This window comes from Antechinus flavipes, chromosome 6 (genome assembly GCF_016432865.1).
Source record: "Antechinus flavipes isolate AdamAnt ecotype Samford, QLD, Australia chromosome 6, AdamAnt_v2, whole genome shotgun sequence".
NCBI classification, from domain to species: Eukaryota; Metazoa; Chordata; class Mammalia; order Dasyuromorphia; family Dasyuridae; genus Antechinus; species Antechinus flavipes.
In genome coordinates this window covers 199,829,013-199,841,740 of record NC_067403.1, presented here as the reverse complement: position 1 = coordinate 199,841,740, position 12,728 = coordinate 199,829,013, and positions in this window count along the sequence as shown.

Sequence of the window (12,728 nt, the reverse complement as noted above, 5' to 3'; positions counted from 1 at the left end):
TTATTGGGATTGTTTTGGATCACTGAACTGCTGGGAAGAAACAGACTTGTATTCTTATAAGGCAATATTTATTTTCACATTATGAAAGAATTCTATTTTTTATGCATTTTATTTTATGTACATTAAAGCTTCATTCATCAAAATTTGCATGTCTGAAATCAGTATGGAAATAGAGAGGGTGGAGGAGAAAGTAAAATATTATCATAATAATTTCCATAATTTAATATTTCATTCTATTCCCTTAGATTTGAATGGGAGGTTGGGGGAAAATAGTAAAGAGGCGTCTGAGCCAAAAGGAAAACTGGCACTATCTTTTGGAGAGTGGGATGGGAAGTGAAATGACTCAGTCATTTTTAGTCTTAGTGGCCATCTGTACATCACAGCCTGTTAAAAGCTCAGTCTATAAAGCATACACAGCTGACAGAAAGGAATAGGTTCAGTGTGATACCCATTGGTGCCTAACTCAGGTACTCGTTAATTCAACGTCCTTGATTAGGTTTTAATCTCTGTAACAGCACAAATGAACCACAAAAACCAAACACAAACAAAAAAGTGTTTCCTCCCCAATTTTTAGGTTGTCTTACAATGAACCTTCTAAATGAAGAAGGAATATTACCTGAGTTCTAATCTCTGAGAGAATTGTTTCATTCTAAGATAGTCTAGAGATTGGAGAGGGGACACTGAATGAGTCCTATTACACATGGCTAGTATTCAGCACTCCTTGTGCTAGAGACTTTAACACTGTCACCTCTAGATTCAGCTTTCTCCCAAAGTGATTTTTGTTATTGCACCTTTGGTACATTCTTATTATTTCTAATCCTAGTTGGGAGGGGGTGAGGAAGGGAGTTGTGATGAAAATTCTAAGACCCTCTTCAAATAGAGAGTTCCCATTTTTATCCTTGTTCACTCATCATATATCATCCAAAGTAGTTGTGTGCTATGTGGGTATTGCAGCTTGCTGAGAGGTTATGATGTGACCTCAAAGGTTATAAAGAATGGGAGTAGAAAAAGTGGATTACATCTTACTTCTTAATTGTCATTCTAGAGGCTTTCCTTGAACACAATCACACCTATCCAATACCCCACATATTTCAATTGCACAACAGATTCTCAATGAAGACATAATCATCACAGAAGCATCTACATAGGTACTATTTTAAAAATTCATCTCTACCTTTTTCAGCCTCATAGTGTGTTGGAGACATCATAAACTTAAATTCTACCTCTGATTTGTACTTTGTGACCTTTCAACTTTATTATTCATAATTTTCTTCTTTGCAATTTATTACTTGCTTCTCCCAAAGAACGCAGATTATCTATTATTTCTGTCCTCTACCAAAAGAGTATTTACTATAGAGACAGAAAACATTGATTCAAATTCAAACTGTCTGTTTGTTCTTGGGAAAATCACTTAATCTCTTTGGTCATCAACTCTTCTTTCATTATGAAAGAAGGGGTTGGACTAAATAGTCTCTGAGTTCCCTTCAAGTTCTGTATTCACAACACTTACACTTGTTACTTATTGTGAAGACCGAATTAGCACCCTGGATGCCTTAGAATCAGACAGAGTCAGGATAAGCAAAAGTCCTTGGTCTTTATTCTTGGTCTTTAGGGGTAGAGGTGAACAGGATGGACACAGGATCTCCTCAACCTTCCTTCTCTTTGTCTACTACAAAGTGACTCTGGCTTGTCATACTCCACCCCCTAATCCTTCTCACAATTCTCTGTATACACCAAAAGATTGAACCAGTACAGAATAGTGGGAAGGGCCATTTTCCAAGCATATGCTAATGAAGTATTGTCCAATCAATAATTAGCCTTAAGTACTCGGTTGTCTGACCTCAGTGCATCAACTCAGAGTTTCAGCCCTTTACATTTCCAGCTTTCTTTTGTTTTAGAACACAGGTGGTCAAGCCACCCCTGACTTCTCAGGGAGGTGAGAACCCCAAAAAGGAGGTGATCATGCCCTCCTTGATTTCTCAGAAAAGGAGGTAAAAACACCAAAAAGGAGGTGATCACACCCCCCCCCCACCTTGACTTCTCAGGAAGGGAGGTGAAAGCACTAAAAAGGAGATGGTCATTCCCTCCCTGACATCTCAGGAAGGGAGATGAAAAGCACCAAAGGGAAGTGGGGATTGCTGGTAGGTTTCTGGGCTGAAAGGTCTTATTAGAAACAGGTATACACAAACCCATCATCATGGGAGATACTACACAAGCACATAGCAATAATGCACAGGCTATTAGTGATGACTCTCCCCACAGCCAGTGCAGGCTCAATGTGATACAACAAATATGAATTACATGCAAGTAGTGGTATAACAAACAATATAAATCAACATGGTGTTGTAAAAAATTGCCAGAAGTCCTAGAAGGAGGGTATGTAAACAACAGTCACACATATGTCTTCTTCAGCAGCCAAGAGATAGTCCAAAACCAATCTATTGTCCATTGTTTCACATGTCAGGAAATCCAATGATCCCCGTGAGTTTTTGAAGTCCTGTCTTTTTATGTGTTAGGGAATCCAATGATTCCTGCAGATTTTGAAGTCCTGCAACAGTCTTATCATTTCTCAGAGAATCCAGTGATTCCTGAGAGTTTTCAAGTCCCACAACAGTCTTATCAAATCTAGAGAATCCAATGATTTCTGAGGATTTTCAACTCCCACAACAGACTTATCTTATCTCAGAGAATCCAGTGATTCCTGAGGGTTTTCAAGTCCCACAACAGTCTTATCACATCTAGGGAATCCAGTGATTCCTGAGGGTTTTCAAGTCCCACACCAGTCTTATCACAACTAGTGAATCCAATGATTCCTGAGGGTTTTCAAGTCCCACAACAGTCTTATCACATCTAGAGAATCCAACAATTCCTGAGGGTTTTGAAGTCCTACAGCAATCTTTACACGTCTCAATGATTTCTGAGGGTTTTGAAGTCCAACAACTTTTGATGTCCATGAGTCAAATGCCATAACTGCCATGCTCTTTCAGTTGTGGGCACAGTCAGAGATGGAACCACCCAATGTTTCTTGGGTTTTCTCCTTCGTTTCAAGGCTCGTTGGCACCCATCTGATTCCTTCTCCACCTGTGGAGGTATAAGCAAACCCTCTCCCCCAAGCAGTTAGCCTATCTGGTCCCTTCCATTCACCACTTTCTGGGTCTCTCCACACCACCTGGCAATTATCTAAAGATAGGGGAGCTGCTCGTACTGGACACTGCCCTTCTGGTGGTTTATAAAACCTGTCTGCCGGAGCCAGTGCATCTTCATCAAAGATTAAAAAATTAATGATATAGAGAACTAAATTTAGAAGTTCTCTAGGGTTACCTGTGGCTCCCCTTTTCTTTTGCTTTTGGAGGAGTGTCTCAATGTCCCTGTTTCTTCTTTCTACAATTGCCTGACCTTGAGGATTAAAGGGTATGCCAGTGGTGTGTAAAATCTTATACTGTGCACAAAAGTGTGCAAAATGCTTAGAAGTATATGCAGGTCCATTATCTGTTTTTATTTCTTGTGGCACACCCATAATTGCAAATGCTTGTATAAGGAATTCAGTGACCACTCGGGCTGTCTCTTTTGCTGTTGGTATTGCAAAAGTGAATCCTGAAAAGGTGTCCACCACAACATGGATAGAAGACAGACAACCAAAAGATTCATAATGGGTCACATCCATTTGCCAAATTTCATTGGATCTCAAATCATGAGGGTTCTTCCCTGGAGACAATGTAGGAGTGTGGAAAGGAAGGCAAGCTATACAGGCTTTTACTATGCTCCTAGCTTCCGCTCTTGTTATTCCAAATTGTAGACATAAAGCTCGGCAGCCTGATGATATTTAGAATGAGATTCCTGGGCTTCTTGAAATAAAGGAGTATTGGCCAACATGGTTAGAAGACTATCTGCCTTTGAATTACCATCAAAAATAGAACCTGGAAGTCCACTATGAGAGTGGACATGCAAGATATAAATCTTACCTGGATGCTTTCTCACTTGCTCTTGAAGTTCCTTAAAGAGCTGATATATATATTAGAGGCTACAAATTTTATTTGGGCTGTGGCAATTCTTTGTACCACATCTACTGAATAGGCCAAATCAGATATTATATTTATATTTCCTAGATAATAAGTAAGAGTGAAAATGATTGCATACAATTCATTCTGCTGAGTGGACTGAAAAGGAGTTCTGATTATTCTCTTTATAGTTGTCACGAGAGTATACAGCACATAAGGCTTTGTTCTGGTTGTGCTGGGAGGTTCACCCACTCTATCACAGTCTCCTTGATGAAGAACTGTTGCGGGTGCCTCTTATGTAGCAAAAACTGATATTCCCAAGGGTTTTTAAGTGACTCTTTCAACCACATTGGACAAAGCCAGTTCAACTTCTCTTAAAGTCTCTTGAGCTTCTTTTGTAAGCTAACATGGTGAGTTTAAAGCACTGTCTTCCCTTAAAATGTCATATAATGGTTGCAATTGATAGGTAGTCAAGCCTAAAACTGGACACATGTATTAAATATCTTCTATCAATTTCTGAAAGCCATTTAAGTTGTTTAGCTTCTTTGTTCTTAAGGAAAGTTTTTGTACTGTAAGAACCTTAGGGTATACTTCATATCCTAAATATTGAAAAGGAACATGTCTTTTGAATTTTTTCTGGAGCTATGTGCAATTTGTAGCTCCTTAGTATTCCTATGGTCTTTTGTAGAAATGCTTCTAACATTTGTTCCTCAGGTGCACATCCCAATATATCATCTATGTAATGTAATAACATTACTTTGGGAAATGCTTTTCTTACTGGAGTAAGAGCAGCAGCAACATACATTTGACACATAGTAGGGCTGTTTTTCATTCCTTGTGGCAAAACTGTCCATTCATATCTTTTATAAGGCTCAGCTAATGCTGGGCACTGAAAAGGCAAATCTTTTCATCTCCTCCTTATCTAGAGGGTTAGGATAGAAACAATTCTTAATATCTATAACCCAAAGAGGCCATTCTCTAGGCAACTGTGTAGGGGATGGAAGTCCAGGCTGAAGAGTTCCTATAGTTTCCATCTGTTCATTTGCCTTTCTTAAATCAGTCAACACCTTCCATTCCAGAAGTCTGGAAATTAGGACTTTCTGGAAATTGGATTTTTTCAACTATAAAAGGAGTAAAAGCTCCTGTTTCACCTTCAAATATCCATCTCAAAGGGATAGCACTAACTTCAGCTGCTACTTCTACGCCAGATATGTAGGTGTCTGCTTTACTCTTTGGCCAGTGACTGGGCCATTTGGCACCTCTGATGACTGTATGATCTGACCTGTGTCTACCAATTCTTCTAATGGTATGCCCTTTATATAGATAGTGAGCATAGGTCGGTCAGCTATCACAGCTGCTGTCCAGGATATTCCTGGATTTTGTTGCTTGGAGTCAGAATCTGGGCGACTATTACCAGATTGCTTATTAGGAGTCTGTATCAGTAAACCTGATGCTACTACTTCTCCTGGTTGATAAGTCACACATTGTTTATCTGTATTAGTGACAGATTCTAGGTTCTGGGTAGTAAGATTAACCCCTCTCCTTTTCATTTTGGGTGGAACAAAGTGAAATCACACAGGATGACCAGGTTGAATGAGTTGCTAGCTGCATTGAAGATCTCATTGCAAAATCTTTTCCCCTAAACCTATCTCTGTGTGGAATTTCACCATTTCTTTATATCAAGAGAATTACCATCCTTCTATTTATTCAGATTCTCAACCTAAGTGTCATCTTTGATTCCTTTATTATTCATCCCAAATATCCAAGCACTTGCTAAATCTTTTTTTTTCTGTCTCTTCAATCAATGAAGTGTTTACTATGTGTCAGTTACTGTGCTGTGCTTATAAAGAAAAAAGAGAAAACAGCTGATTGTGGAGGCACATGCTTGTAATCCTTATAGTTGGAGAGGTTGAAGCTGGCAAATTGGTTTCCTTGCCTTAAATCTTACCTGCTTTAAACAATCATCCATATATTTGCCAAAATGATATTTTCCCCTAAAGTTCAGGTCTGACCATCACCTCCACTCATTCAATAAACTCCATTTTCCCTACTGATTCTAGAATATTACTCTGGGATTAAAGGCCCTTTATAATGTGACCCAAACTTACCTTTCTAGACTTTTTATACTCTACTTCCTTTCCTGCATGCTATAGTGCAAATAAAATGGCTATTTTGTTGTTCCTTTACCTCATAGGAAATTCAGCAAAAACATCCATTTAGGAATAGGAAATAAAAATATGATACCATTCATTATAGAGAACCATGTAAACAAAGAACTTAGGGAAAGTGAATCTGCTTACAGGGTCCTCATAATCTTATGAGCAACAGGTACTACAAGAACCATTCCATCTGTTGCTAGTGTTATTTCTTCAGATATACCTTAGAAAGACTTTGACCAGAACCTCAGGTTTCTCCACCTTTTTTTGCAGCAAGGCTCAATACTGCAGGAACCAGGAAACAAATGAGCTGAATTCTTTGTAGCAGAAATCAAGGATCATGGGTTTTATGTGATGTTATCTAAGCCATCTCATTAAATCTTTTATTCTTACTAATGAGAAAACTTAGATCCAGAAAAGATCAGTGGCTTTTTAAGGTTCACTCAAGAAGCAGTCTGGTTTCAACTCCTCCATTCTGCCTCCATTTCAGTTCTAGGGTCCTTTCAAATATACCACGCAGTCTATTCCCAGCTTTCTTAAAAAAAGAAAAAAGAGACAAGAAAGTATCTACTCTGCCCAGTGTCTGGTGTCTCTCTCTTAAGAGATACATAAAGACAAAAAGAGGCAGAGATAAAGAGAGAGAAAAGAAGAAAGAGGAGGAGGAGGAAGAGAAGATGAAGAGGGAGGAAAGAAAAAGAAGAAGGAGAAGAAGAAGAAGAAGAAGAAGAAGAAGAAGAAGAAGAAGAAGAAGAAGAAGAAGAAGAAGAGAAGCAGGAAGATGGGGGAAGGGGGGGAGGAGAAGAAGAAGAGAGGAGAGAGAAGAGAGAACTTTCTTTCCATTAAATCATCTTGTACAGCACCTAGATAATTATGGCAGACGCAGAGACAAAGCCATCTCAGCTAATACAGAGGGCATTTCACCTAAACAGAACCCTGGATAGACTCCTTACATCCTTTGTATCATGGAACCCAAGAAAATCTAATTTAAGCATATGGGTGACTATCCTATTTCATCTCAGCATAGTCAGTCAATCAATAAATATTCATTGAGCAGATAGTGCTCCCATCTCTACATCAAGAACAGTTTCCTCCTACCTTCAATCCCAAAACTTTGGATATAATTCCCTACTTTATTCACTGCCTTTATTTCAGCACCAAGGTCAGATACTTTCATAATAGGTCCATGGATTGTTCCTCCAGTTCCTGACTGACTGCACAGAGAAAATGTTTTTATTTTCATCACAGAATGATGTTGTGGTTATTCCTCCACTCCATCTCATTATTGACATACTTCACCTAGCATTAGGGAAAGTGTCCAATCCCATTAAATCTTTACCAAATGTTTTTTTTTTTTTTTTTTTCTACACTAAATGGACATTGAATACCTGGGACTCAGCACCATGGACAGTGTTTCCATCTCCACAAACTAGCCTAAATAGTGTTCATGTTATCTCCTCTGACTCCCCTTCCTCTGTCCCTCACAGCTGAGCTTCTACACATGTCCAAAGCCAGGGTTTTTAATCTTTTTTGTTACCAATTCTTCTGGCAATCTAATGAAGTCTATAGGCTTTTTCCTCATAATAATTGTTCTAAATGCATAATGTATAATACATAGGATTTTTAAAGGAAACTAATTGCATTAGAATAAAGTTATCACAGTATTTTTTTTAAAAAACCCAAGTTCATAAACCCTTCATCTACAGGAAAAGTACATATCAGCTCTGGATTCTGACTTAGGCCTTGGCTTCTCATTCTATGTCCTGAATCACACTTAAAGCTGGAAATAATTTCAGAGGACATTTAGTTTAATATGAATGAGAAAGAATATTCTTTATATCATGTTTGACAAGATATCATAAAGTACCATTTGGAGACAACTAATGGTAGAAAATTCACTTGACTAAATTAAATAATACATGTAAAGTATTCTTTAAATTATAAATTTCTATATCAATATAAACTTTCCCTGCTGCTGCTATTGCCACCACTGCTGCTGCTATCACCACAAATCCAGAGAACTCATTCTATTTTTGGACAGTTCTAATTGTTAGCCATTTTTACTCAGCTTAAGCTGAAATATATTTTTTCCAGTCATTATTCAAAATTGCTTCCCTTTTTTGAAAATACTTCTGGAACATTGGGCTTGGATAGATGAGCCTCTCTTTTTCATCTTGTCTTGTCCACAACCAGACTTTACACCCTGCCATTGCACAATAATTATTTACATTTCCAGCTTTCCTTGTATGTTTTCCCCTCAATAAAAATGTAAGCTCCTTGGAGATAGGGATTGTACTATGTACTTGCATTCATATTCCAAGTGCTTAGTGCAGTGTCTGGTATATAATAAACATTTAATACATTCTGTCTGTCTATCTATCTATCTATAGAACTATTCATGTATCTATCAGTTATCTCTCCTCCTACAACTTCTATCCTTTATCAACAACATGTCATTTCATCACTCTATTTTCTTCTGTAGGCTGAATGTTCTAAGGTTGTTTTTTTTTAACCAGATTTTCAGAGATAATGGTCTTGTATCTCCTTATCATCCTGGTCTTCATCTTCTGGATGCCCTGCATTTCATTAGTGTTTCCTAAAATATAATGCCTAGAAATGAACACAATTCTCCAGATATGGTCTGATAAAGGTGGAAAACATTAGGATTTTTGCCTTGCTGATTCTGGTTGCTTTGCTTCTCTTAATGTAGCCTGAGGTTGCATAAGCCTTTTTTTTTGGCTGCTATTTAACACAATTAATTAAAATCCTACAGTTTTTTTTTTTTTAACATGAACTGTTTCCTAAATATGGTAATTACAGTTAAATTTTGACTCTGGCAATCAATGTAGTTCAAAATGGATATTTTGCAGTTATTCTACTACCCTTTTAAAATGAGGATATTTATTATTTAGGATTTTAAGAGCTCTTTCTCCTCTTCTCAATTCACATCACTTGGGTGGCATCTGTCAATATTTCCTCCTTTATCTCTGTCTCACATGAAGAGGTGATTCTTCTTATCACGGCAAACCCTTCCATATGCACATGTGAAACATTCCAGGCAGTCTTTTTAGCAGATTGCCCACGCTATTATTCTCACTCTCTCATTTATCTCAATTCTTTTCTTTTCTACTGGTTGCTTTCCTACAAACATGCTTGTATTCTTCATTCTTAAGAAATTCTCACTTGATCTGAGATCACTTGATCTCACTTGATCACTTGATCTTCTTATTGCTATCACCCTAAATCTCTTCTCCCTTTTATGGCTAAACATGAGATGGCCATCCATAATCAGTGTTTCAACTTTCTCTCCTTTCACCATCTCAACTCTCTGCAATCTGCTTTCCAACCTCATAATTGAACTGAAATTGATCTCTCTAAAGTTACCAATCATCTTAATTGTTAAAGCTAATGACCTTTTCTTAGCCTTCATTTTTTATGACCTTTCTATAGTCTTTTATACTGTTGATCATTTGTTTCTCTCTAGGTTTCTCTCTTCACTCTCCTTCTATTTCTCTAACCAATATTTCTCCTTTTGTAGCTAGTACAGATTACTCCAGATAACTGTGGGTGTTTCCTCAAAGCTCTATTCTGGGACTTATCTTTTTCTTCTATATTATGTCACTTGGTGGTCTTATCAACTCCTGTGGATTCAATTATCATCTCTATGCTATGATCCTCAGATCAATTTCATGTATTTGAAGAGCTGCAAGATTTAGTAAAAAAGATTCGATTTGTTCTGTTTAGCCCCAGGGGGCAGCACTAGTATGGCTAGGAGGAAGTTACAGCAAGGCAGATTTTAACTTCCTAAAAATGAGAATTGCCCAAAAGTGAACTGGATTGTCTCATAAGCTAGTAAGCTCTCCATAAGTACAAGTGTTCAAACTAAAGCTGGATGTCTACTTGTCAGGAATGTTACAAAAGGGTTTCCAGGCCAGACTAAAGTTGGATTAGATGAAACAGCTTCTGTAATTTCCTTTTGGCTCTGAATCTGTGAAGATTTGGATCGGCTCATAAGTAAAATAGCTTGCTCAATCAGGTGCTGTCTACTTTCATTTTGGGAGGGGGAATTCTTGGCTCAAAATGTTGTTTAAAGACAGAATGCTACATCAAGGCATATTGATTCTACTTATGCAACATCTGTTAAACTTATTTCCTCTTCTTTTCTTGCACTGTGACTATCAGATCTTATCACGAACTGCTTGAACTATTGAAATAGCTTCCTTTTGAGAAGCCTTTACTCTCTCCTTCCTCCCTCACCCTTCCCAAATCTACCCATTATACTGTTAGAGAATAATCTGCTATACATAAATTTGGCCATTTCACTACTTTTCTCAAAAAATAATAAAAAACTCCTTGTTTTTTCAAGGATTGATTTCAAGGACTGACTTCAACTGATTGAAGTTGTCATTCTACAATTCAGAAGGATTTCTACACTCTGGTACTGCTTTGGCTTTTCAGAATTACTTTACATTATTCCTTTCTCTAAACTGTCCCCTCTGACAATTTTTTCTGTCATGTCTTCACTACCCTCCAATCTGTGTTGGATTGCTCCCACTCTATGTCTTTTTCTGTCCTGAAGAATACCTTCTACTGTTGTGCCACAGTTCCCTTCTAATTGTCCTACCTTGGTTTCCCTGAATTGTTCTGCCTCAGTTCTTAATTGTTCTGCCTCAGTTCCCATGGTTGCAGCACCACCCTTCCTGCCTAATCATTAGAACTGATATAATTTAGGGCTGGCTACGCTAAGATTATAAACTGTAAATGTTTAATCCAGATAAGAAGCCGGATCTTCCCTACTTAAAAGAATGTCCAGTGTCTCTCCCATTCTGTCATTGTTTTTCTTGATCCCAACTTATCAGAATGTCCATTGCTTCCCCTCACCCTGTCAGAACTGGATTGATAATCTATTCCCATTCTCAGTGCTCTGTCTCTGCCCCTGCCTCGGTCTACCCTGATAGCTTGGAGCCAGGTGTGTGTATATATTTCATGGTAACCTTACATTCCCTGCTGGATGCTTTGAGACATCAGCCCTGGGGGCAAAATGCCCCCAGCACAATCTCTCCCTCTCAAATAAAATATAAAAAACTCTCTAATCTCTATCTTGCCTCAAATTCTCCAGTATTAAACTACTTCTTGCCTGTCAAGCCAAAATTTAATGCCCAGTTCAACTATCACTTTGTCCACAAAGTTTCCAATTAGTAATTATTTTCATCCTTAGATTTTACATTTTTCTCTGTTTGCATCTCTTTGATGGTCTATTTTAGATATCTCAAATGAGATAATATAGGTAATGACTTTGCAAGCCTTAAAATGCTGTATCAATGCTAGTTATTATTGTTAGCTGTTATTTATGTTTGTGTCCTATCCCTTCTCCCTCCAAATCCTCTACTCTGTGAACTCCATGATAACAGAAATCATATCCTCCCCAAAACCCATGAATTTGTGCCATGCTCTATATATACTAAGTGATTTATTTAAACAAATACTTGTTTATTTGAGTTTCTAGCCTCTCCATATCAGAAAGTCTTTTGGGTCCAGTTATTTTTAATTTTATTACTTTCTTTATTTTTGGCCATACATGAACAATCATTTTTAAAAACGTTTTCTTATACATCATGTTGGGAGAGAAAAATGATGAAGAAAAAAAAACAGAAGAAAAAGAAAAAAGTGAACATAGTATGTGTTGATTTATATTCTGTCTCAATAGTTTTCTCTCTGAATGCAGATGGTATTCACCATTCAAAGTTTGTTGGTATTGGAACCAAGTCTTTTATAGTCAATCATCACACAATCTTGCTGTCACATAAATTTGGCCATATGTACTGTGTACAATGTATTACTTGTTCTGTTTATTTTCCTCAGCATCAGTTCATGTAAGTCTTTCCAGAGCTTTCTAAAATCAACTCATTCATCATTTTTTATAGATTAATATTCTATTATCTTCATATACCATAACTCATTCAGCCATTCCTCAATTGATGGAGATCTACTTATTTTCCAATTCTCTGTACAAAAAGAACTACCACAGACATTTTTGCACATGTGGGTTCTTTTCCCTCCTTTATGATTTTCTTGGAATCCATTTCTTTTAATGGCAAACTTGCTAATTAACTTCTTTTTGCCTCCAAAAAGGTAAAGACCAGGAAAGCTATTGGTTGAGGACAGAGTCCTAATAACCCCTAAATTTCAAAAAGCTTAGCACTCATTAAAATAGTGTCCTATGTAAAAGGGCCAGTATCTGCCAAGATTCCCCCCTCCTTTTGCAATATAGTCTAAACTAGTATTTTTCCTGCAAGATGGTAAAGAAATTCCTGGAATCCACAGGGCTAAAGCTCAAGCTTCTTGTGACAGCTTCCTAGGTGCTTTTGGTTATATTGATCATCTAAGGACATTAAAAGGACCACCAGGTGGAATTGGGACTGTTCAGACTTGGTGGATGTCCCAAGACTATTCAAATTATTACCTCTTGTCCTGCTGATCAATTATATATGGAAAGTGTGTGTGTATGTCTATGTATAGGTCTACCCAATCTTAGTGCTACAGTATCCTTGTTGAATATCTTTTCTATGCTATATCT